Source organism: Podarcis melisellensis, assembly GCF_964234715.1.
Source record: "Podarcis melisellensis genome assembly, chromosome: 4".
NCBI classification, from domain to species: Eukaryota; Metazoa; Chordata; class Lepidosauria; order Squamata; family Lacertidae; genus Podarcis; species Podarcis melisellensis.
Genome location: NC_138531.1, coordinates 4,832,757 through 4,860,354, shown reverse-complemented (window position 1 = coordinate 4,860,354; position 27,598 = coordinate 4,832,757). Strand labels below are relative to the sequence as shown.

General features: G+C 42.7%; 1 long non-coding RNA gene across 1 annotated transcript; it reads right to left on the bottom strand.

Annotated features, from left to right (window-relative positions):
- Nucleotides 1-1,085: 1,085 nt before the first annotated feature.
- On the bottom strand, nt 1,086-12,084 carry LOC309368154. The gene is made up of 3 exons (XR_014167578.1): nt 11,246-12,084; nt 10,833-10,973; nt 1,086-1,220 (listed from the first exon to the last, which is right to left on the bottom strand). It is a non-coding gene; the product is annotated as an uncharacterized lncRNA (long non-coding RNA).
- Nucleotides 12,085-27,598: the final 15,514 nt, after the last annotated feature.

Here is a 27,598-nt window from a genome sequence, read left to right as displayed (position 1 = left end):
AGATGGGTGTTGTTGTTGTTTATACAGTTGTCTGGTAAGAAGTCGGGCAGCTATCAAGTGATGATTGCCTACAGGTGTCAAAGTCTTTACTAAGCTTTATAGTTTCAAAGAACACAGGTTGCCTGTAAAGATGGAAATCTGAGATGTTAATGATCTCATATGCTATAACTGAGGCAATGTTTTGGTGACTGATAGCTCCTTCAAATTGTCCTTGCTTGCTTTTTCCAATCTCAATCAAATGCTGATTCTATGACAGTTTCTACAGAATCAGCAATATTTTAAATATGTGGTTTAGGACTATCAGCTCCCAAAATACCATAAACCTAAAATAATCATCCCATTCCAGTTTATTATAAAGTGATACAATATGGCTTGGTTCTTCTAGTACAGAGAGGGGAAAGTATACTTATTTCTTAATGCACAGCATATCCCTCTTGTAGGATTATATCCAAGTCAATGGGCCTACTCTGACAAACACTGGCTGTCACCTATAATTTTTTATAACTATTTTAACAAATGTCAATTTCCTGCCTTTTCCTTGGAACAACCTGACACTAACTGTAGAATATCTAAATGTTTGGTTTCACATTCCTCTCCCTGTTTTGTATTGAGTAGAAGCTGAAGAGTATTTTTAAAGGTTTAGAAGAGTTCACCAAAATATTTTGCAATATGGTGAAACAGAAATTGGCTGAAACAAACTTATCCCATTAGGAAACACTTCCTTGGTTGATGCTGAGAGCTTAAAGGGCTTTTTATACTGAAACATTAGAACTAAATGTGCCAAGAATGCATTATTTAAATCTTTTATATCTCCTGAAATATCTCTTGCAAGCCAGGTACAATATCAGTGTTGAAAACAGCTTTTTTCTCAATTCTGACATAACCATTTAAGTAATCTATTTTTTATATTTCCTTTGTCACATTTGCTATCTATTCTGTATAATGCAAAAAAAAAAAAAAGTCTTCTGCTTGGAATTCCACTGCAAGACCCTTGTGAAAGGAGATAATAAGCATGAATAGTGAATATTGCCCAGTTTTTATCTGCATGTAGAATATGGTGAAATGTTTCTTAAAAATACTTTATGTGAATGTTTATCTTTTAAAAAAATCCTGCTAAATGCTGCCGACTCCTCTGGCTTGAGGGGCACCCCACACACCTGACTGATGCTTCTTTCATCCTCCTGGAGTATTTGCTTACATAATCCCAGCCAATCTGGAATCTTATAGGAATACGAGGTGCCAAAGCCATCATTTTATAAAGCCAATCTGATTTGGCAACACTATGTTGTTGTTGAGAGTTAGTGAAATCAATTATAACTGAGAGCAAGAGAAGGGAAAATAAACAAATAGGCACAAATATCTTTTCCAAGGTTGTGAAAAGTTGAATAGTGGCAGAACAACTGAATCATTAAAATAGCAGAGCTGGAATTAAATTTGGAACAAAATATGAGACAATTCAGACTCAACTCAATGGAGTTATGCAGGCACTAGAAATTTGTCCTTGCAGTTTCTGAACCGTGTTTTACTCTATCTCTCTTACACACACACACCATTGTCTATTAAGTACTATTGGGAGCTGTCTCTGAATTAGAGCAAACATATACAAAAGCTCAAGCAACAGTCTCTCATTTCTGATGCTGAGATGGCGGCCTTTGCAGTTCAGGAAGATGGTGATATATGAAATAAAAATGAGAATTCAGTGATATCTAGGATTTGGCATTGAATGAAGTTATTGTGTTATATTATATGCAGTAGAGGCCATAAGCATTTGAGCTGATCCTTCTGCATGTGCCTCTGTAGCAAGCACTCTTCCTTTGTTGGGGTTTTCGAGTTTATTAGAAATCCCTGTAAACCCACAATAGCAAGTGGATGGACACAGCACAAGCATGTCATAGAAATTGCTTAACAAAGAAAGAAAGGAGCTCTTTAACAGTGGCACTAGAAGAAACATGTAATGGTTTCCAGTCTGGTGTCCTTGTGCTGTTACACCAGGGGAGTATTATCCTGTTCCTTTTTTTGGAAAAGCTTATAAATGGAGAACTATGTATTAATGACTTGATGTTGATGTGTTTGGTTTCTCTTTTATTTTATTTTTTATAAAAGGGATGAAATAAACTGCATCATCAGTGTAAATCTAATCTAATGATGTGTCCTGCCCAAGTTTTACTACTAATGAAGCAGGAAAGGAAAACAAGTGAGTCGTGTTAGAGACCCCATCACCTCTCTGCTGCCTGCAAGCCTCTCAAGAGTGCATCCGCTCTGAGATCTCCACACTCAGCCTTAGCCTGTGGACAAAATTTGCCACCCCTAACATTTGCTTTGTGCAGTGGGCACCTCACTTTGCCTCAGGGCAGGGCCAGCCATGGATCTAATGGTGTGTTCACAAACATCTTAGCGGTTCATTGAGAAGGGTCTGTCAGACAATCAGCTAACAGTGCAACTTTTGTGACAGAAATGAGAGGTCAGTGTGGTAGGACTGAAGGGAACTGTGATTTATGGAGGGCTGTGGATGCCACCAGCTCCTGGCAGCAAGCCAAGGGGATCAGCGGCAAGAGGGGAAGGAAAAGCAGGAAAGCTGAACAAAGATGTTATAGGAAGCTGAGTGAGAGGGAGCTAAAGCAGAGGCTGATGAATGAAAGCTGGGCTGAAGTGGGGCTAAAATGCCTCCTAAAGCATGGGCGTAGACAGGACTTTGTGGGGGGCAGGCTTTTGTTAGGAAGCAGAACCTCAGTTTTTTATTGATTTTTATTTATTGGGGGGCAGCTGCCCCTCTGCCCTTCCTTGGCTACACCCATGTCCCAAAGATTGATTCAGGCCTTTCTGAGGGTCTCCTACCTTAATACAAGGTGGATAATTGGTTCTTTCCCCTCTTTTGTCTTCTTTTTTAAAAAAAGTGTTGCCTCTGTTTCATGCAGTGACTTAGAGTCCTGCAACAACTCAACCACATTCTAGGCTGGAAGAGAGAGCATGTCTACAACACGCTTCATTCATTTAAAGCACCCCTTCCTGCCCCCCCCCCAAAAAAACTTCTGGGAATTGTAGTTTGTTAAGAGTGTTCTGTGAGGGATAACTACAGTTCTGAAGTTTCTTTGGTGGAGGCAGATGTGCTATAAATGGTGTGTATGCAGCCTTGGTAAACGAGGCAAGGGACATATATACTTGTACAGTTCCAGAATTGTAGACATTTTCTGAAATTGATTCCAGACTGAAAGAGGCACTATTATATATATATATAGAGAGAGAGAGAGAGAGAGAGAGAGTTTTCATCTTGTATTTTTCTGCTGCTAACTGTCCAGAGATCCATGGATGAAGGGCAGCATACAAATTAATTAAATAAATAAATAGTAATGATTGGATCCCACTATGCTCACGTTTTATGTGAGCCACTAATTATGAGCTTCCTTCACATAATATCCCTTTTTTCAGAGTTCCACACTGACTTATCGTGTTCTGGTGCACCTGTCTTCAATGTCTTGCAATGCCAGTTGGGAATGCTAGCACAAGAGCAGCACAACCCCATCTCACCTAAAGATCTGTCCAGTCTGTGAGCCATGGGACTCAATGCACTGCCTCTAGACTGGCTGTTGGATCATGGTGGAGATATCAACAGCTGAAATGGATCCCAGATGCATGAGGGACCACCTTGTATTCAGCCACTTAGCAGAGAACTAAAGCATGCAAGGAGGGCAATTTGTGAACAAGTGAAGAGTGTGAATTATATGGGAATGCTTTTTGTAGACACTTTTCCATCTGGATGTTATCTCAGAGCTTGTTTTGAAAAACAGCAGCTCAGCTTGACCTTGATATGCTTGGATTTCCAAGTGTGATAATAACCAAGACTTTGAGCTCTATAATGGTGGGGAGGGGGGAAAGAGAGAAGATCTCCCTCTGCCCCCCCCACCCCATGTTCTGCTGGCTTTCAAAATAGATACATGGATTTAACACAGAAGGCAATGTGCTACATTTTCATGGACTACTGACATTTGATCTATCCTGTTTTATTATCATATAAGAATATATTTTATAAAGGTTAAAATAAGGAGAACAGTGCCTGTTTTTGAACTGTGTGGGTAAAGGTTTGTATAGAGCCATCTTGTCTGGGAAGAAAGTCTTTAAATGTCTAGGAACACTAGAGGCTTTAAATCTCACAACTTCTTGTGGAGGGGGAAATCACTTTGGTAGGAGGTCTCAATCTCTGACAAGTTCTTGCGGCACTGGGGGTGGCACCCACAATTTTACCTGCCAGGTGGTGGATATTTACCTCACACCAGATCACCCACTAGCATGTGAACTATAGCATGTGAACTCCCCCCCCCCCGCCATTCCATCTTCCCTAGTTGTAAAGGTAAAGGTAAAGGACCCCTGACAGTTAAGTCCAGTCGCAGACAACTCTGGGGTTGCGGCACTCATCCCGCTTTACTGGCTGAGGGAGCCGGCCTTTGTCCACAGAAAGTTTTTCTGGGTCATGTGGCCAGCATGACTAAGCCACTTCTGGCGAACTAGAGCAGCGCATGGAAACGCTATTTACCTTCCCACCAGAGCAGTACCTATTTATCTACTTGCACTTTTTGGTGTGCTTTCAAACTGCTAGGTTGGCAGGAGCTGGGACAGAGCAACGGGAACTCACCCCATTGCAGGGATTCAAACTGCCGACCTTCTGATCGGCAAGCCCAAGAGGCTCAGTGGTTTAGACCACAGTGCCACCCGCGTCCCTTGTTTGTAGTGAGGCCCGATGATAATAGGGATGAAGTGGGTTTTTGGTTTTGATAACTCAAATGTTGGAGCTAGGAAATGGAATGGGGGGAAGGGTGGGTAGATCACTGTCAGTTTTTTATACTGGGAGTAGATCTCAAGGAGTTGGACATGCCTGCTATATACTACATTCATTTTTTTTCTTTTCAATGACTGTCATGCAAATGGTTGGTTCACACAGTCATGCGTCATTGGCCACATTATTGAAAGCTTTCACATTTCATTTTGCAGATTTGGGGGGAGTTTCTTCTAGCTCCAATATATCCCAGACAGGTTGACCAAGTTACCAACTGGATGGGCAGCTGCAAGTGCCATTCTCATCAAAAGCCACAAATACTGCTTGGCATGAAATAGATAAATCTGTGCATACACAGAAAGAGAAAAAGGACACAGAATTATTGTAACTCAAGAGGCATCTACTCAGTCCACAATTTTGCGATTTCTCTCTGGTTCTGTGTCAAACTCTTCAGCATGCACTTTAATATTCACTTTCAGGACAAGAGCAAAAGAGCTCCCAGATGGCACAAGCACATTGCAAGAGACCGTTTCCTGCAGATCAACTGTCCCTGCCAATGGTCACTTCACAGCTGTGATGGAATATTAAGATGGCATGATTCCCCACCCCACCCCCATACTTAGAATTCGATATGGATGGAGGCAAAAGATTTGTATGGCAGGTGTGTCTGCAGATTCCATATCTGGTGTTTTGGCTACAGTTCTTTGTTACCTCTTGGCCAATGTTAACTGCAATGATCAGCAGTTATTTGTTATTTCAGCTGCTTATATGCTGGTTAAGCATCCAAGTTTCTAAGAAGTGTACATAGAAATTACCAAAAGCATATAGCAGATCAAATCAATTAAAATTAGAGTGATACTTCAGGTTACGAACGCTGCAATTTGCGCATTTTCAGGTTGTGGACTGTGCCGAACCTGGAAGTACCGTAACAGGTTACTTCCAGGTTTTGATGTTCGCACATGAGCAGAAGCACAAAATGACGTCATGTGCATGCGCATAAGCACTGAATTGCATCACGCGCATGCACAGACGCAGCGCTTCATGCTACAAATGCTGTGGGTTGCAAACATGCCTCCCGCATGGATCACATTCACAACTGGAGGTATGACTGTAATCCTAAAAACTGTCAGTAATAGAATCTTCTAAAAACCCTTTTACATAATTTTATTTGATTAATTCAGTAACTTGTAAAAACGAGAGAAGAACACATGATCAGAATATTCACAATGGGACGCTTTGGCTGGACTGTATTATTTCAGACAAGACGCAGAGGACTTCCATGTAAAATGCTTTTGATTTATTCATACTAATTCCATGGGTGATATCCAACTAAGTCATACTCAGAGTAGACCCACTGAAATTAATGAACTTAAGTATACTTATTTCAGAGGATCTACTCTGAGTATTACTATCATTGAATGTCACTCCATTTTTCTAAATAAAACACAGTGGCCAGTGGAATAATTAACTAATTTTAAAAACCTTTACAATCTTAAAGTGACAGTTTAGAAACATAACATAAAGATAATGACCCTAAAAAACTATTTTAAGAATTAGCAGCTGGAAATAGACAATTGAATTGCCATGGCAGCAAATGATCTCTGAGATGAGAGAGTCTTTATGTTCTGCTAGCGGCCACAGGGGAGAGGAAACAGGCAACCCTCCTGAATGGAGAATTCTAGAACCTTGGTTGGGTCTGCATGTAACCCTAAGTGAAATCATGGCTCAGGGGGAATGTGCTATTGTGCTGCTGTTTTGCTCCTCTGTTTAACTTCTTTGGTTCTTGTAGCTTCGTGTGGCATGGCAGCTAAGTCAAGGTTTGGCTTAGCACATCATCCAAAAGAAGGATCATAGTTAAACTCTCTCCACCTTAACCACAAGCTGTAGCCAACAGAAAATTTGGGCTTAGCTGCTGCACTACACTGAGCTAAAAGGACAGGAGAGGATCAAAGCGGGTATAAGCTCCTCTCCAGGAGCTAGACATGCACTTGGTCCTGGCAAGCCATAGTTCAGCTTACCCATGACAAACAAACCAGGCCACAGTCACTTCTCAGGTGTAAACACAGAGCAGGACCCCTGAACCTGATCTAAGCGCTTATATGGACAGATGTGACCCTTTGTGTTCCCCGGGCCAAAGTCATTTAGGGCTCCAAGGCTAAATACCAACACCATGAATGGAGGTGAGAAATAAATCTCAAAGGAGAAGCGGAAGGCGTGCTTGGAAGTCCCAGATATAGAAGATAGATGATAGATAGATAGATAGATAGATAGATAGATAGATAGATGATAGATAGATGATAGATAGATAGATAGATGATAGATTAGATAGATAGATAGATAGATGATAGATAGATAGATAGATAGATAGATAGATAGATAGATAGATAGATGATAGATGATAGATGATAGATAGATAGATAGATAGATAGATGATAGATAGATAGCTAGAGATGATGATAGATAGATGATAGATAGATAGATAGATTAGATGATAGATAGATAGATGATAGATAGATAGATAGATAGATAGATGATAGATAGATAGATAGATGATAGATAGAGATAGAGAGATGATAGATAGATAGATGATAGATAGATAGATAGATAGATAGATAGATAGATAGATGATAGATGATAGATAGATAGATTATTCTTGGAAGGCAGAATTTATAGTTCTGGGTGCCTCTATTACCCAGAACTCCTAATAACCTGAATATAGCCAGATCCATATTTTTGAATTATGGTGCTGGAGGAGACTCTTGAGAGTCCCATGGACTGCAAGAAGATCAAACCTCTCCATACTGAAGGAAATCAACCCTGAGTGCTCACTGGAAGGACAGATTGTGAAGCTGAGGCTCCAGTACTTTGGCCACCTCATGAGAAGAGAAGACTCCCTGGAGAAGACCCTGATGTTGGGAAAGATGGAGGGCACAAGGAGAAGGGGACGGCAGAGGACGAGATGGTTGGATAGTGTTTTCGAGGTTACCAGCATGAGTTTGACCAAACTGCGGGAGGCAGTGGAGGACAGAGGTGCCTGGCGTTCTCTGGTCCATGGGGTCACGAAGAGTCGGACACGACTAAACGACTAAACAACAACAACAACAAAGCCAGATCCATAGTAGTGTATTTTCCGCTGTGCTCTTCTGTAAGTTTGAAATCAATGCAACCATCTCCAAGAAGTACTGCACATTCTCTACATCTTGGTTAGTAAAACTTTTGGCTTTCCTGCAAGCCATTATGACAAGCCAGGCTAAACAATCTGGGTTGATAATCTAAAAGATCTTCATGGCTGGAACAGTAATTTGTAGACTTGAAAACAAGAACTGAAATAACCTTGATAGACCAAAGGAAGTTCACCAACATTTTGACTTAATCACGAGCGAAAGTATTCACACAGAGTTGCAGTGAACTGACACAGGGTGTGAATTGTGAAATAGAACTGACTTTAATTGTCAGCTTGTACACTGCAAACCACCCACCAAGTGTTAAAAGAAGGAAACAGAATTGATGATGAGCATTTACAGAATTTATGCTCTAAGGATGTGTGAAGAGATGAATGCAACTAATCTAATTCGGAAGGAATATTATAGTTGAATGTAAACATGATCTACAGTTAGTAAGCATTCTTTTTCGTCTCCCGTAATACGTGTCTTAACAGGGAGACCTCACTGCAGCCAGTGCAATTGCCTAGTTCACCACACATTGTGTTCTGTAAGAATTTGCCCTGCTTCTTTCTCCAGAGTAATGGCAGCTGCCACTAATGGGGTGAGGGGAAAGAGACTTTGTGCTGGTCATCAGGCCGTGGCATTTTCCACCTGCCTTGCTCCACCTTGCAGCCCTAGCTAGGAGCACTTCCCAAATCATGACTTCAGGAACAGCAGAAGCAGCTGGAAAGATAGAAGAGTTCAGGGATATCTTGGGGGGGGGGATAATAAATTTATAACTTGTGTGCTTTTGTCTCTCAGTTTGATCCTTTTACACGGGTTTGCATGTATTGTGGTATTTTATGCATTGCGTGTCGAGGTCCCCAGGGCCACCCCAATAACTCACACATCACTCCAAAATTTTTGTTTAAGGTTTTTGGCATAATTTTGGCCACAACTTTAAACTAAAACTTAAACTACAAAAATGTGAGTGGTTGCTTAGGCATTGGTTGCGACTATCTGCCCCCACCGTGGGAGACAGACTGACATTCCGCATGCCTGTGAAAGTCAGAAAAGGGGAATACACTTGGGGGGTAGTGACGGAGCAGGGAACCTGCCCTCAGCCCCCCCCCAAATGCAGCCAGGAGCTCTTGCAATGGCCCGAGCCCCCTTGACAGAGTGGACAAGCAATAGTTAGCCCCCAATTCCTTTAATGGAATCCCTTGCAGCAGCAGCATTAGAGGGGCAGGCACAGCCAATCCATGCCCCTCAACCAACCAAACCATAAACCAATGCCTAACCGCAACCTTACAAGTTGTGACGATTTGCTACGCAGTAGGCAAAAACCAAATGGCCCCAGCCAATCAGCCGGATGGACAAAATTCCTACTGGGCCCCTGCCCCAAGAGCAGACGACCCCATGACAGGCATAGCAAGGTCAAAGCAACAACCCTAAATATAGGGAGGGGGAGGGAGAATCCGATGCACGGGCGAAAAGAGGAAGCCCTAGCCGAGTGCAAGGAGTTTTAGCATTTCTGGCTGTCAGTCAACAAATAGCAACATTAACTTTCTCCCAACAACAAGGGAAGCCCAATCGCATCAGTGGCCAACAGTCAATTAGCCGGCTCCCAACTTTGGAGTTTCCTGGCGGCCCCCACCGCAACACGTGCTCTCCATGAAGGAGAACACGCTTTGTGACTTACTGTTATTTTTATTTATTATAGTTTAGTAATTATTTATTGTACAGTAATTGCTAATTGTCTGTTTATTATTTTATGATATTTAGTTTTATTGTGTACTATTATACTCTAATGGATTGTTAAATATACCTTTATTTGATATCAGTTGTTTATTTTAAAGTTATTTTTTATTAGGACTTTTTTGTATTGGATCAGATTGTTATAACATATGTGATCTTTGTTGTATATTTTGTTTGTTGTTTCTTCAGCTTGTAAACAGCCTTGTGCATAGTAATATGGAAAGGTGGTATACAAATTAAAAGTAAAATGAAAATGAAACAAAAATGGAATAGGTACAGCATAATGATTCTGGGAAATGAGTTAAGTTGAACTAGGCTTAGTTCAAGGGAGGAAACTGTTTTCCTGTTTGTTGGCTTTTTGCACTGTCCAAACCACCCATGAAGGCACTGAGGAAGGCAGTGAATAACAAACAAGACCCAAGTGTGGCTGAAACAGGCCACAACCTTTTAAACAGCTATCTGACTTTTAGAAGACACCTGAAGGCAGCCCTGTTTAGGGAAGTTTTTAATGACTTCTGTTTTAATGTATTTTCAATATTTTGTTGGAAGCTTCCCAGAGTGGCTGGGGAAACCCAGCAAGATGGGTGGGGTATTAATAATAATAATAATAATAATAATAATAATAATAATAAATTTATTATTTATACCCCACCCATCTGGCTGGACTTCCCCAGCCACTCTGGGCGGCTTCCAACAAAATATTAAAATACAGTAATCCATCAAACATTAAAAGCTTCCCTAAACTATTTCTATTTCTCATGTTACCATTTCTTAGACAGGAAGCACTTACAGGAATAGCTTTGTGTTCGTAATTTGCCGTGGTAATTTGGACCAGTCCACAGAATGGTGTGAAGTTTGAGTCAGTAGTCCTAGGTCTCATTTGGAACTGTCAATGCATACAGCAGTCACAACAGTTACTTTCAGGTGTCAGTGGGAATGGATATATTTTCAAGTATAAAAATATGTTCTTATCAGGTATGGATGGCAGGACCACATGGGTCCCTTTAACAAAGGCAAAAGTTGTAGCTGTTTGAACTTTCCAGAGGCACTGGGTGCCCAGCAGGACACAAAAGCAGCCCATGGACTTAAATGGGAGGGCAGATTGCCTTGAGAGTGTGGTATGATGGAAAAGAACTGAAGAATAATGTCTGATTTCTATTGACCTGAGTGGGTTTTGAACAGAAAACCCAGGGGTGATAGGTTAACTGTCTCACTAGCAAGCCTTTGAAACCTCCAGTCCTCCTGGCAGACTATTTTACACTGCTCTGCTGCAATCTTCCTCCCACATACATTTTTATATCTCCCTGGAGACAACATTGAAATAAAGGTTGAAACGATCTTTCAAACTACTGTGACTTTAACCTTTCATCAGTCATCACAAATAAATCACCACTTTGAATTGACATGAAATAGATCCTGATCTTTTAAAGCCATTATAATACTGACCCTTAATATTTAATAAGTTAATTTTCTAAGTCTATTTTAAAATTAACTTTAGTGCCAGTCATGGCTGATCCCTGATTTGCTCCCTGTCACAGGCTGATACCTCTATATTGTTAAGGTAAGCAAAACTTACTCAGTGAGTTGCAAGAGAGTCACTTCCATTCAGCCCAACATTGCGGTTCTAAGACATTCCCTTCGAAAGTCCTTGAACTGCGTAGTTCTGTCCTTGAAACTGATAAATATTTGTCTCGTTTCTCATTTCCCAGTGGGCAATATTACATAGTTGATTAGAAGGAAACAGAAGTAAGGACACATAGAGACAGAAAAGTACCGTATAACATTAGGATATGTATTCCATACAGTGTTCTCAAGATGAGACAAATCCATATTTGACTTAGGCCACTTGCTAGGAAGCCAGCCCCACTGAACCCACAGGGGCTTACTTCGGAGTAATGAGTTTTAAAACACAAAACCAAGAAGCCAGGGAAGAAAAACCCTACAATAATGTGGACACCAGTTGGTTGAAGAAGTCCATGCCGATAGACATTGAATGGCCCAAGATTAGAATGGAGCCATAACAAATAGGATTTCATAGTCCAATGCTATCCAACATCTCTGAACAAAAAACACAGAGCAGGTGGCATATTTATCTATGTCACAGATGGTGTAGCCAGTTTTTGGGCTAAGCTAAAAATCCAAAAATAAGTGGAGCGGTTGGCTGTGAAATTTAGCAAGAACAAGATAGGGGGGAACTGATGGGTAAGTAAACTTAAAGGTGAAAAGAAACTGAGCATAAGTCAAAGTACGATCTTGTAGGCAAAAGCCCATTGTCATCCTTTCCCAACCTGGTGCCCTCCAGGCGTTGTTGCAATGTAAGCTGAAACCAGATCTAAACCCCATTCAGTTATGGGGCTACTGCTGCCTAAAGCTGGCAGAGGGAAAACAAGCCTTTAAAATTGTGTATTATGTCAGGTTGCCAGGTCACATGATCCAGCCTAAGTCCCCGTCCCGTCCCCCCCGTCCCACCATATTACACCTCTGGAACAACCCTTCAGCCAGATTCAGTTGGGCTGAGTAAATTACTGGGGAGTATCTTTGGCTGAGCCTGGGCTGGTGACTTAACCCTGACTAAGCCAGAAAGCTGCTGCATCCTAAGTTGCCCATCTCAACAGACCTTGCCATAGGATTGCCCCCAGAGTCGTGCTTATTAATTTCAGTGGGTCTACTCCGAGAAGAACTTGGTTCAATGCCACTCTCTCTGGCCTTTTAAATCTGTTCAGGACACATTGTTGAAAGGTAAACGCATGCTATGTAGAGAGCAAAAGAAGCAACTTTCAGCAATGGGAAGGTGCTGGTGGGAACAAATCCTGAGCGTAAATTTTATAATTAAACATGCTCTCCCCCATTTTCACCCACAAAATTTTGAGAAGTATGAAGATGTGATATAAAAAATACAAATAAAAGTAAAAAGATTACAAAAGTGCACCATTATAGAGCCACAAAAATCAGCTGAGCATTCTCTTGCTCTTTCTGCAGCTTCTACTTTTGAGTTCCAAAGGGCACGAACAGCTCACTGCTTCACTCAATGTTCCAATTTGCAATGAAGTTATGACAATGAATTCTAAGCAGCTTGACTAGTATTGTTAACCAAATAACAGCAACTCCACAAATGTCACAAATGTCTTTCTCTTTAATTGTTGCAGAAGTCATTGACTACCATTCTAAGAGATTCCTCCTATCTTTTACATTAGACATAATTTAAATTTACAAACCAGCTTACATGTCATGGCTACTTAAAATGGCATCTGAAGCCGGTTTGAAAGCCAGCAGCAATGCAGCACTTGCCTTTTAGGAGATCCGAAGGTGACTGAAGGAAAATAAGATAAGCGGATTCTAATACTATCATTTAGAACTTAATCTTCTATGAACATTAGATTCATTTTCGCAAAGGACCAGTAATAAGATAACAAGAACTGAAATATCTCCTTAAGTGTGTCAGCTCTACACCTTGATAAAGATAATCAGAAATAATTTACAACCGAATTTGCTTTGTAATGCTTCCTGCTATAATAATCCCTCATTTTATTCCATTGTCAGTACAATGACATCCTTCACTTACTACATCAGTGCCATACATCTAATGCAACAGAATTAAAGGGTGTCAGGCTAGGATGGTATGAAATGGCTAGGAGTAGCTCTTCAGAAGACACATTAAAGTAAAGTAATTGTTAGGTGTTGCATTTATCTGATCAAAATGTACCAAGCTAAAGTTTTTTGCTGTATCCCACCAAGTAAAGGAGGTAAACTGCATAGAAATAAGTTCTACTAATGAGGCTTACTCCCAAGTAAGTAGGTGGTATAGAATTGCAAGCTAAGTAACCTGTGCTTAAAGTTCCATAGGAATAATACTGATCTTTTAAAACACTATTCCTGCCATAAGGACCTAACAGGACCCTCTGTGCGGAGTTATCTCTTGTTCTCCATTGTTGGTGACAAGGTGTATGCTTCTTGCAGCATGTAGCTTTACCATGAGAAAAACTTACAGTTCCGTTTCTTGCACTGTGATGAACTTTGGATAAAAGGATAGCACAGAGAGATCCATAGGCACCATCTCCCCAGTGCCCTGGGTGCCCAGGCTCCAAATTTTTGTTGTTGTGAGTGCCTGGCCTCCCCCCCCCCTCGCTGTGGCTGCATACCACCTTCGCAGCTGCCTCCACACACCACCCACTGCAACTGGCCACCACCACCTCTGCAGCCTCTGCCATGCAAGACACCACAGCAGCCACCTCCATGCACCACCTCTGTGGCTGCCTCCATGTGCCACATCTTGTGCGCTGCTGGTGGCCGCTGTCTCCACATTTTTAATAATAAATAAATCTAAAAAATGAGATGAAAAGAGGTGTGATTGAAAGGCTCCTTTATAACAGGGGTCGGCAAACTAAGGCCTGTGGGCCAGATCAGGCCCAGTTGCCTTCAGGATCCTGCCCATGGACTGTCCGTGAATCAGCGTGGGGATTCTGTTCGTTCAGGCTGCACCATTTCCCCCCCTGTGCCATTCCATTCCCCCCTCCCTCACACACACCGTGGTGATGCCTCTTCCCTCCCTCCTCCTGGCTTCTCCTTGCCCTGCCTAGAGGAGGAAGGGGGCTGGGCTGAGCTGGCTGAGCGCCATTTTAAGCAGCCCCTCTCTGGAGCCAGCCCTTTTGCACTGCTCATCTTCCCTCCTCCTCCTCCCCCCCTGGTGCTCCTGTGGGCCAGAGAGCGGAGCAGACGAGCTTGCTCTGCCTACCCACGAGACGCAGCAGCAGCAGCAGCTGTGGTGGCAGCCCCTGGGAAGATAAGCACAGTGGCTGGGGGGGGGGACTACTTGCCCCCTTGCCTCTTATTCCAGCTCCCCCCCCCCCCCAGTGCAGCTTCTCTGGCCTACAGCAAGGTCTGAGGGACAGTGGACCGGCCAGCGGCTAAATTTTTTTTGCTGACCCCTGCTTTATAACTTTGTTTCTTTAACTAGGATAGACTATGGCTTGGGAAGAGGAGACAGTTCTAGAAAAGTGGTTCTAATAAGTACAATTCTAACCTTCAAATCTGAAATCATAATGGGTAAATCTCATTATGGGTAAATCAAAATGGGTAAATCATAATGGGTAAAGTATTATGAACTTTAAAGTGCACTAAAACTAGCTAACCAATGGAGACATCCCAATTTGAAGGTGCTGTAATACAATTCAGGTTATGCTATATACTAGTTGGTCTCCTGGTAAGGGGAACTATCCATCCAGGAATTATACTGACAGTGTGCCAGAGCCTATCTCATCTGTTTGCAGGGAAACAGATTGCAGCTGCCTTTCAACATAGACTCCACAGAGTCCACCACATGCTGTGTTTTGTCTTGCTCTGAATAGCAAAAGCTGCATTGCCTAAAGGAACTTCAAGACCACCACATGGCACCTCAGAATGGAGGGTTGTTCCAAAGCCCCCAAATTCATTTTAGAGCTTAAATGCATGAGCAGACCTTTCATTATCTTGTGTTTTGGCCTTTTTCAAAAAAGGAAAAACAAACCTCTCTATACTGTGAGAACCTTTGGTTTGGGCTTGCTGCTGCTGCTTTTATACAGTTATGGCCCTGTCCTTCGGGACTCCTGAGAGGTACGTTGGGCTCCATCTTTCTACTGTTGCCAACAAGTTGAAACACTTTCATTTAGGAAGACTTTTGAGGGAGAGTTGTGGGCAGATAGAGGCAGAGTTTGAATTTACAATTTTGCTGTTGTTACCTTGATATGTCATCTTATGTTATATGTTTTGTGATATGTAGCTTTAGCTATTTTGGACAGATTTGGCTACTAAGCTGTAGGACTGAATAAACTGCCCTTTTAAAATCACAAAACATCAGCTCTGCTTAATAGCTTGTCTGTCATTAGTGAGGAGTAATGCCTGGCCACAGTTCATCGTAAGATAGCATACTGCAATCTATGTATTTTTATTTTTAAAAGAAAATTAAATGGTTAGGATTTAAATAATTTGTTTGTTGTGTTGCACTGGTAAACTTATCACTAGTTACTTAGCACACTAGATACTTAGCAATTTGCCAAGATTTCGTCATAGATGAACAAGGTCAAGACTGTAAAGGATATGAATTTCTGTCATTTTTGGTCTGTTTAAGAACCACATTACATATTTTTAAACACAGCCAAAATGAGCACGAAAAACATGTGTATATATTGTTGCACTCCACCCCAATCGCTGAGTGGTGAGAGATCCCAGGGGTTCCAGGTGCTTACCCAAGGTCCGTGTTTCCTTTTGTGAATGAGGCACCATGGAGAACGTGATGTCTTTATGATAAATGGCTTATTTACACATATATACATCCTGAGCCTGCAATGGGGAGGTTCATAGCACCAGCACCCCATCAGGGTCTTGCTTCTCCCTGCAGCCTTTGATCCCAGCAGAAATCATCCATGGCTGTCTCTTTCTGCTTTTCATACCTGCAGCTTTTGTCTCCAGCTTCTAATTCACATAAGTCGTCAGCTCTGGACTTTAGTCTTTCTAATTAGCAGACAGTTGGTGGAGGGAGGCCCACCCATTTGCCCTCTGGCACAGAGCCACTCCCTTTGTTCCTCTATGGATCATTGAGCCAGACTGGCCTGGCTACTCCAGCAATCGAATCTAGGCTGGATCCAGGAATTAAAAGGGTCTTAACTCCACAAATCACTCCAAACTCATGGCACTATGTTATGCCTGGGCAAATATCAGTTGCTGTGAATTAGAGTGGCAATTGGGGGTTGCAAAGACCCACACAAACATTTTAATCTGCTATATCTCAGTCATTTCTTAGCTGAGATTTGACCAGCTTGTGGAGCTCAACATGCTCTTATCCCATACAATAAGTTCCAGAAAAGTTTTGACAAGTCTTCTAGATTCTGTTAAAGTTTAGAGCGTCTGAGCTTTGAAGTGGTCGGATGCAGTTTGATCTGTGAAGCTTATAATGTGGTTCTTAAACTGGCCATTCCTGGCCGTGTTGAACATCATAGAAAGTCTTTACCTTTACAGTCTTAGCCCTGAGGATATCCATGTTCTTTTATGAGGAAAGCTTGCAACTAATCTGAAATTTTAGAATAATTAAATTGCTCTTTAAAAAATCAATTTACAACTGAACTTTATTGCTTGGCCCATTTGGAAAGTAGGTACTGATCATCCATCAATGTTATATGAAATCTCGGGTATAACCAGAAGGCAAAGGGGGGAGGGGGGAGCATAAGCATGCACAATTAATTAAGTGCAAGAGTGACCTCATTACATTGATGGAGTATAATGCAGCAACATGAAAACAAAAGCAAATTCGTTTTGATTAAATATGCATTGATTTATGACATTGAGCACCCCAGGTTATATGACTTTTAATGCATATGACTTTCATCTGTAAAGTTAAAACATGATTTAGAACTAAAAAAAAAGAAAGAACCCCAGAATGTTTTCTGCATTTCATTCAAACAAAAAATGACTTTCAAGAAACTCCTTAACATCACCTTCAGTATGAATGTATGACTCTCACAATTGTACTGGCTTATTACAATAGGGTTGCCATATTTCAAAAAGTGAAAATCTGGACACAAAAGTTGTTGACACTGCCAACATTTTCCCAGACAGTTTCCCAATTTTCGCCCAGGCACTACTGACTACAGAATTTTTTGAATGAGGGATGAGTTACAGTAGCAAAAGCAAACCAATAGGAAAGCCAGTTCTGTGGGCCCATCCAGTGCCCTCCGTGCAATGTTCAAAATAGACAGAATCATAGAGTTGGAAGGGATCACAAGGGCCATCTAGTCCAACCCTCTGCAGTACAGGAATCTTTTTGCCCAACGTGGGGCTTGAACCCTCAACCCCTGAGATTAAGCAGTCCAAGTTGATAGCTTACTTCCAAAGGCTGGGTGAAAGTGGGTTTTTAAAAGTGCAGTGGCCAAAAGGCAACTGCGCTGCAGGCACCCTATGGGAAGTTGGATATGTCTGCTTCCAGCCCACGTCAATCACACATCTTTTAAATTCAAACTTCCATTACATTACATTTCTCCAATAACCTCTACATTATTTTTACATTCCTCTCAAAATATGTCTGCACGAGCGCTTTCCTATCATCATGTGGTTCAGATACAGCGGCACTGTCTCATCCTCACTTTTGGAGAATGTGTCTGAACAGCTAAAAGGTGAAAATAAATGCAAGGGGAGCGGGGAGGCAGAATTCATTAAACAGCACTACATAGATAAGTATATTATCCAGTCTTATTTAAGTAGTATGGTAATATCAGCAAGTGCAGATACTGACAAGAATATAAAGAATGTGTAGAGGAGGGGCCTGGGCATTAAGGCAGGCAGCGTCTAAGAGAATTTGCAAGGATCAAATCACTGTAAATAAAATGCAAGGGTAAATGTAGTCCTCAGCTTTTTCATTCCAAAATATGTAATTATATATTTTAATACATATTTAAATGTGTCTTTTCTCTCAAAACGGGTATTCAAATCTGCAAGAAATGCAACATTTGAAGAAGTATGAAATCAGTATTTTGCAAAGATCGAATTCCTCAGACCTCCCTCAGGCAGCCTAAAGAGACTTGTGACTTTGCCTTCCTTGGCTTCCTCTCCCTGACCAAGTCCATTCTTATCCCGCCTGCCTAGACCACAGTACAGCTAACAAGCTACGGCTCCTGCTGTGGATGAACTGTGTTATATTTTCAGTGGGAAAACTAGCAGATTTTTTAAGGCTGCTGCTTTAAAACACACATACAGAGTTATAATTTGCTTGGCGTTGCAGAGTTTATGCTTGAGAAAACTGACCTGGCAGGGACAACATAATTAAAGTATCTCACTTTTAGAGAACAAATTCTGGAGGATTTTTGCCCCACCAATCCCAGGGTTAATATTAGTTTACCTCAGACAAAGCATTCTGGAAACTAGAGTATCTGAAATTACACTGAATTATTTAATTGTGTGGACAGCAAGTTGTTAGTATCATTCTTAGGAAGATCACATTTCTACATTGACTTTGTTGTTCTATCCCTGGCATGAACAGAAACAATAACCGAGCTAATAAAGCAGTAGGTCAAGTTGCATGGGATTGAAATCCTGATGAGGCCAATGACCTGGTTATGCTACAAATTCTGTCTCCCTCCCTCCCTCTCTCACCAGCTTGTTTTTAAATAGCACAAACCTGCCCATCTCTGCTATCACAAAGACTCTCCTCCCTGCAAGAGAGGGGAGTGGTTGTGGGCGGGAGCCCGAGCTCCGCCCCTAGCAGGGGGCGTTTGCCCCCTGCCTTCACCTCACCTGGCTGGCGCCCACGCCCCTCAGCAGGCATCCAACCAGGTGCCTGAGGGGGGCGTGTTCAGCAGCCTTTTGCTGCGGCGGCAGCCTTCGCCCGGCCTCATTCTTCGTCCTCTCACCACGAGTCACCCACCCTCCACTCCCCTTTTAGTTAGGGCTTAGGTCACCGGCCTTGCTATGGACCTTAGGTTGGTCGCCCTGGTTGTCTAGGGGGCCTGGTAGGAGTTTTTCCATTTGGCATTAGGCCTTTTTGGTTTTTTCGCCTACCTCGTAGCAATCGTCACAACTTTTTGTGGTATTGGTGGGTAGGTTAGGCATTGGAATAATGTGTTTTGCTGTGTCGAAGAGCTAGGTGTGGCCATCGCCTATGCCTTCAATTTTTAGGGGTATTCCGTTAAAGGAATCTGGCGGTCGTGTATTCTGTCCGATGCCTGCTTGGCGGGAGGCCATGGCACGACCCTCGGTGACATTAGGGGTGAGCCTATAGTTGGATCGGCATCAACTGGCTCCACCTACTGGTGAATAAACCCACTTGTTCAAATCCAATGCCTAAGCCAATACCTTTTCACTGCTGTAATCAATAAAGTTGTGGCCTTTCCTTGCCCATTAACCTTATATCACGTGTCCGTGTGTATTCTTTCCACATTGCGGGGGTCGGGTCCTCGAACCACAAATGCACACTCTTTGATTAAGACAGAGCTTTCTATAGCTTGATCTTCTGGGAATTTTTTTAAAATCTATTTTTGTTCTTGTTGTTCTAGCTAATTCAGATATCAATAGTTTCTGATCGTTAATTACAAGAAGAACAAGAAGGGTCTCCTTGGGGGAAAGCATTCTTTTTAAAGCTGAAAACAGCCTTGTTTGTTTATTCCTCTATACTTGCTGGATGCACAGATTGTAATGATACAGTTATCACTGCTGGGAGATGTAGTGCTCCCATGTCCTGAACAGAAACTTAAAAATAATAATTTATAAAGAGGAGTTTTATTTTGATTTGAGCAAGGAGCACAGCTGGCTCTGGTCAAGGACCCAGTCTTGTGGAAGACAAGAGCAATACAAAGAGCTTCCTGCAAATTTTTGTCTATGGCTGTGTTCCCCCCTGGAGTATTTCACTGCTCCCCCCACCTCCACCCCTCCACCCCCCTAGCTCTTCATAACAGCTTCATTAGTGTGAGATTTGTTTCTGTTTGTGTACACACCAGGGGGCATTAATGAGGGGGGGGGCAGGGAAGGTAAACTGTGCATAGCTGTCCATACCTTGTTGTGGATGAATTAGGAATGGCTTGAGGACTCCAATCTGTGTGAAGCTGGTTTGAGAAACAACCCATCAAACAGTCGTGTTTTGCAACAAAGTACAGGATACATATGCATTGACTAAGTGTGAAGGAATGGTTTAAAAAAGAAAAAGAGGGAAAAGTTAAACACATCAAAAATTCATGTCAGCATTATGACCAGGTCTGGAATTAAATATGGTTCTCTCTCTCTCTCTCTCTCTCTCTCTCTCTCTCTCTCTCTCACACACACACACACACACACACACACACACACACACGGCTGTTTCACACATACAAATTCATTATTTGATCACTGTAGCTAGGGGGAAATTGCCTAGATTTGAAAATCATGCAATTTGAACTTCCCCAACACAGATACCTCATGTGCATACATTGATTTGTAGTATAAATGCAGCAGCTTAAACTAATTTCTAGATGGCAGAAATTTTAATATTAAATATTATATGCTGAATAAATAAATAAATAAATATCAGCTGAAGGACACCAACAAACCCTTCTGGTATCCTGAGTTTTGTGCTCTGATTACAGTACTTTCTCCTCAAGTCTGACCTGCCTTGTCCAAAGCAGCGCAGAACAGCAGTGGATCCGAGTGCTGTGATCTAAGGGGAAACAATGTTGCAGGAAACAAAGCAAAGCCTCACAGCTTCTGCTCCACTAATGATGCTGAGCCTGTTTTAAAAGGACAGTAATTGCCATGACCAGAGCGATGGGGGAAATGCATTGTTGTTTGGTTCCCCACAAAGTTTTAAAGTTTTAATGAAGGTCTCTAACTGCAGCTTGTAAAATGTATTAGATACAGATATCGATGTATATTGCAAATCAAAAACAGTTTTGTGTTAACTGAGAGTAGAAAGAGATGCCAGATCTTCACGCAGGAAAAATACAATATGAAAAAACAAGCGAGGATTTGCTTACAAGCTAGTAACTGACATGCACTGTCAAGAGAATTGTCGTAGGGGTTGTGTTTTGCTTTGCTTAAAGGAGTCATCTTGGCTCCAGCTCAGGAAAAAATATTTATTTATTTTCAAAGTTTAGTTTAGAGCATCTGCATTATTTCCATATTCCTGTCTGTAAAGGGTCTTGGTTAATAAAACCTGTTTTCCATATCTGGTCACAAGAAAGATTAAATACTTATTAGCATAAAGTAGGTAATGAAATGAACTTTACCTGGGTGAATGCAGTTATTTAGTTACTTGAGGGTGAGGAGCATTTTTTTTAAAAAAAAGACCACTGCTTCTTCTTTTATGTTACCTGTTTTTCTGGGTTGAATTTTGGCCTTGACATTTGAATTGCTTCCTTTCATTCTTCAGTAAATGTAAGATGTGAGCCAATGACAATGAGTTCACCAAGCTAAAAAATACAGACCAACCAAGTTAAAAACAGAAACATCCAGAAAGCATTTGCAAGTTGACAGCTGCAAAGAACGCTGCCAAGAGAGATAAATAGGTATCTGAGCATTTATGTGCAGCTCTGGCATTTGAGGCCTGCATTTGAGTCAACATAAAGTGGTACCTCAGGTTACAGACGCTTCAGGTTACAGACTCTGCTATCCCTGAAATAGTACCTCAGGTTAAGAACTTTGCTTCAGTATGAGAACAGAAATCGCGCAGTGGCAGCAGCGGGAGGCCCCATTAGCTAAAGTGGTACCTCAGGTTAAGAACAGTTTCAGGTTAAGAATGGACCTCCAGAATGAATTAAGTTCTTAACCTGAGGTACCACTGTATTGCTGAAACCATGGTTGTTGTTAGAGTGCAGAGGAAAGAGAAGGGGAAGGGGAAATAGAGTTTGGTTGTGATCTTCTTCTATAGATCCTATTAATTTGCAGTCCTGAACATTCTATTCACTTCAAGGAAACAAGTAAATGATTCAATTTGACAATCTAGTATTCAAAATTCAGGAAACTCAGATGTGATGCCCTGCATTCTTCCTAAGGTTGCATCTGTCAGAACTGAAAAGACTATATGTTTTATTTTATATGGTTTATGACGAAAATTTTACATACTTGGCAAATGGCTCACCTGGTGGCTCATCCTACATCTTAGGGGGTGAAATGGAACATATTTTTTATTATTATTATCTTAAGCAAGACAGGAAATTCATTACATCCTTACTCTATATGCTTGGGGATACAGCACAAAAATGCCAAAGGCAATCTCGATATGGCAAACAGGCAGAATAGAAGGTGACATTAAGGACTGACATATCATGGACGTTTGTCACAGCACCACCTGATACTCTATATTTGAAAGGAATAAAGAATCCACCAGATTATCATGCAATATTATTCATGATAGAGCATTCTTGAAGCAATGCTACTGCTATGCACACAGCTACGAAGCCTGCTTGCTGGTCTCTCAGGTTTTCAGACTCATTACTGAACAACATACTTTTCTTCAGGTGACAAAATCTGACTCATGCAACCTTCTTATTTATGGTTCACAAGAATTATATCGTTACTGGCCATCCCAATCTCTGCCAAATGATGCATGAGATTCCAAGGGTCTTGGCACTCAATCAGGGTCTATGTTCCTTTGGGGGAAATGAGTTGCTTTTAGTGGAGAGAGATTTCACAGTATTCTCACCTCAGGAGGAGCCTGTCCTCCACAACAGCTCACCACTGGATTCCCAGGCATCTCCATGCATCCATGCTGGCTGGACCGCTCCCTTTCCTGCTAACTCCATCTGGCCTAGGGGGCGGAGCCTGCACTCACCACTACAGTTTAGAGGCCTGAGCAGCTACCTGCAGCAAGTGACGAAATGGTTTAAAATGTTTTAACAGCTTTTAATTTGCTGCACCTTAAATGGTGGTGGTTGTTTTTTATAATGTTTTATAATTTTATAATTTTATTTCTGCTTGCGGTTGGTTAAGTATTTAGTTAGGGTGGGGAGTAGTTTAATTTTAGCACTATTGTTTTTTGCAGTGCTTCTATTTTTATTATTCTGTTAAGTTATTATATAGTTTGTATTTTGCCTTTTAAGGGGAAGGGTCAGGGCTGCCTGGGAGTGGGACTCAGCCAACAGAATGGCTGGGGCAGGTTCCACAGGAGGGAATGTATTGGGACACCCGACCTCAGTGATCACGGGCAGGAGGAGGAGTTACGCTAAGACCAGACCATGTCATTACTGAGGAGGCAGGTTTAGTCATTGTTTGAGGACTATCCCTGCCTCCAGGTCTGGTCCTGACCGGAAGGATACTGGAATCAGCAAGGGAAACCCACATGACCTGAAAGTGTTGCTGTGCAATGCCAGGTCAATGATGAATAAAACCACTGCCACCCACGACCTGATTGTGGATGGAGGATTTGACCTGGCATGTGTGACAGAGACCTGGTTGGATGAAGCAGATGAGCCTGTCCTTGCCACTGCTTGCCCACCAGGTTTCTATGTGTTGGACTAACCAGAGCTTTGAAGATCTTTGCCACGTATTGTCAACTCAACCAATTAACCATCAACCATGCTAAATCCAAGATTCTGATTTTCTCCAGAAGCCGGAGATTATACGAATGGAAGCTTGGCGGAGCAAAAATTGAGCAAGTCCTAAAATTTCAATACCTAGGAGTTATTTTTCAACACAATTTGGGGTGGAAAGCTCAAATTCAACACCTACTTAACAAGGCCAAAACTCTGTCATACGCGCTCCTCCGATTCTTTTTTTTCGGATGGAGCTTTGCATGTTCCCTCGGCCCTAAAGGTGTTCAAGGCAAAAGTGGTTGCCGTGCTTGCCTATGCTGCCCCGCTTTGGGCCGTGATGACAGACCTTGCTCCTCTTGAGACACTGCAAAATCAATTCCTGCGTCGGCTCTTAATGCTCCCCCTGTGCGTAAGCAACGCAGCCATGCGACTAGAACTGAAGATCGCATCCTTAGAAACTTGCCTGTGGAAGCAAGTCTTCAATTATTGGTTATCATTGTGGCATAGATTACCAAACCACTACCTTGTCCAATGCTTATGGCGAGATGAATTCTCTAGCCTTTGGACTAGTAGAATTCATGCCAAACTCCTGAGTTACGGAATCTCTCCTTCAGATTCCCTAAAACTAGACCAAATTACTGCTCAAAGACTGATCCGCCAAAGACTGGATGACATCGATCTACAGCGAAACTATATGCTGGGGGGAGGTGTTTGTTCGCCCCAGAACATTGGTATCACTTTAACTTACTGCGTTCCATTATACCTCTCCTCCCTTTCGACTGTTGCCCATAGACTGGCCTTCACCAAAGCGAGGTTCAACGTTTTTCCCTCCAACGTCCTGAGACATAGATTCTCAAAGGGCCAAGCCCCCGCCACGTGCGAATGTGATAAGGAGACGCCGGAGTCGCTCCAGCACATCATGTTCACTTGCCCCCTGTTCAATGTGCCACGGGCAAATTTGTTGGGATCAATCATACAGAAACTAGAGGGTACCCCACCAAAATTCCACCTTGCCCAAATCTTGCAGGATAAGGATACTCATACGACCCTGAAAGTGGCAAGGTTCCTGGTCGCTGTCCTTACCCAAAAGCGATGCCAAGGAGCACTACAAGCTAACTAAGGCGTAGTATGCCATTCTATTTTATAGTATTTTAGTGTTATTGTGGTGTTTTAGCGGCTGTTTTTTTTTTCTTCCCACGTACACAAGCTGTTATTTATGTGTTGTTTTTACTTGTATGGGCCTATGGCCGTAATAAATATTGTTGTTGTTGACACCCAGCTCTACCTCTCCTTTAAATCAGAACCAGTGAAGGCGGTGAAGGTCCTGTGTGAGTGCCTGGAGGCTGTTGGAGGATGGATGGTGGCTAACAGATTGAGGTTGAATCCTGACAAGACAGAAGTACTGTTTTTGGGGGACAGGGGGCGGGCGGGTGGGGGGGATTCCCTGGTCCTGAATGGGGTAACTGTGCCCCTGAAGGACCAGGTGCGCAGCCTGGGAGTCATTTTGGACTCACAGCTGTCCATGGAGGCACAGGTTAATTCTGTGTCCAGGGCAGCTGTCTACCAGCTCCACCTGGTACGCAGGCTAAGACCCTACCTGCCCGCGGACTGTCTTGCCAGAGTGGTGCATGCTCTAGTTATCTCCCGCTTGGACTACTGCAACGTGCTCTACGTGGGGCTACCTTTGAAGGTGACCCGGAAACTGCAATTAATCCAGAATGCGGCAGCTAGACTGGTGACTGGGAGTGGCCGCTGGGACCACAGAACACCGGTTCTGAGAGATCTGCATTGGCTCCCAGTACGTTTCCGAGCACAATTCAAAGTGTTGGTGCTGACCTTGAAAGCCCTAAACGGCCTCGGTCCTGTATACCTGAAGGAGCGTCTCCACCCCTATTGTTCAGCCCGGACACTGAGATCCAGCGTCAAGGGCCTTCTGGCGGTTCCCTCATTGCGAGAAGTAAGGTTACAGGGAACCAGACAGAGGGCCTTCTCAGTAGTGGCACCTGCCCCGTGGAACGCTCTCCCAGCAGATGTCAAAGCAATAAACAACTATTTTACTTTTAAAAGTAACTGAAGGCAACCCTCTTTATGGAAGTTTTTAATGTCTGATGCTGTACTGTTTTTAATATTCAGTTGGAAGCCGCCCAGAGTGGCTGGGGAAACCCAACCAGATGGGCGGGGTATAAATAATAAATTTATTATTATTATTATTATTATTATTATTATTATTATTATTATTATTATTATTATTATTATCTTTCCTAGCCTGCATTCAGCCAGCCCACCAAGATGGTTCTGGCCTTCATCTGGCAGCTCATCAGGCTCTCCCCCTTCTTCTGCAACCTCTTAATTTCAAAAGCACCCATATTTCCTGGGTGACATCATGTCTCCCATAATGGCTGGCCATTGTCCAGTAATTACACCTTGATGGCCCTTCTCCCAGTGTGATTTCCTGGCTCAGGTCCTGCAGTTTAAATCGAACATATGGCATCTTCCCTTCAATACTCCAAATATTGCCTCCTAGGATGGGTCATAAGGAAAGAGTTATAATAGGTGTGATGTGATTGGCCAGTGAGAATGCGAGGAGGGAATAAAAGTTAGAGTGGGAGGTTTTGAAAGTCAGTTTAGTTTGGGCGTTGAGTTGAAGTTGAGGTTTGGGAGTTGGAGAAGTAAGAGGGAGGAATAGGCAGTGGGTTGGTCGAGTTGTATTGTGAGAGAGTGAGAGGAATTGTTAGGTTGAGTCAGACAGATAGTTGGAGTAATCAGTTTTGAGTTGTTAGGAACTAAGACTAAGAAACTGACAAGAGAAAAATAAACTGAAACCATACGCTTGTTGCGTGTCGAGGTCCCCAATACACCCCAAAGGAAAACACAATTGACACTTAATTTTTGTTTAAATTTTTTGGCATAATTTTGGCCACAACTTTATTCAAATACAGCAATGTGAGTGGTTGCTTAGGCATTGGTAGCACTAACTGACTCCGCACAGGGACAGCTCTGACATTCGCACCCCCCGTGAAGTCACCTGGGGAGAGAGACGGGACTGGGAACCATGCCTCACCTCTCCCCAGCATGCTCCCAGGGGCTTGCGTGGCCCTAGCCCCTTGCCAGGGGGTTTCGGACAAAAGCATGGGGAGCCCCTGGGTTCCTTTAACGGTAAAACCCTTGAAGCAGCAGCAGCAATTTTGGAGGGGCAGGCACAGCCGAATCCATACCCCTCCACCAACAGCAGCATTTGGGGGGGGGCAGGCACAGCCAAATCTATACCCCCCCCCAGCAACCAATTCCAGACCAATGCCTAACCGCAAACCTTACAAGTTGTGACGATTTACTACGCGGTAGGCGAAAACCAAGTGGCACACACTAATCAGCCAAATGGCAAAATTCCTACCGGGCCCCTGCCCCAAAGCAGACGACCCCATGACAGCCATAGCAAGGTCAAGCAAACAGCCTAACATTAGGGAAGGGAAGGCGGGTGATCCGAAGCACGCAGCGAAAGAGGACGTCCGTTGCTGCATGCCTTGTATTTAACAAATAGGGCTGTCAATCACTAAATGGCAACATCTAATTTCCCCCAGTAACAGCCCGGCCCTGCTTACGAGTTGCCCAAACCATCTGCCCAGAAACAGCAAGGTGTCTTGGAATCCCCAACCGCAACACGTGCTCTCTGTGATGGAGAACACGCTTTCCTGCATTTAAAAATAAACTTGATTATTTGTTTATGTTAACAACTGTCTGGACCCCATGTGTCCCCATGAGAAGCGGGGTGGTGGCAGCGAAGAAGGCTATCGCAGTGGTGGCATAGGGTCAATAGACCGTCAAACGTCTATGGGCCCTGTGTGATCCCCACAGGTCCTGCAGTTTAAATTGAACATATGGCATCTTCCCTTCAATACTCCAAATATTATCTAAATTCTACCATTTATTTCTAACATTCACTAGCAGTTATGGGTGCCCCTGCACCCCCA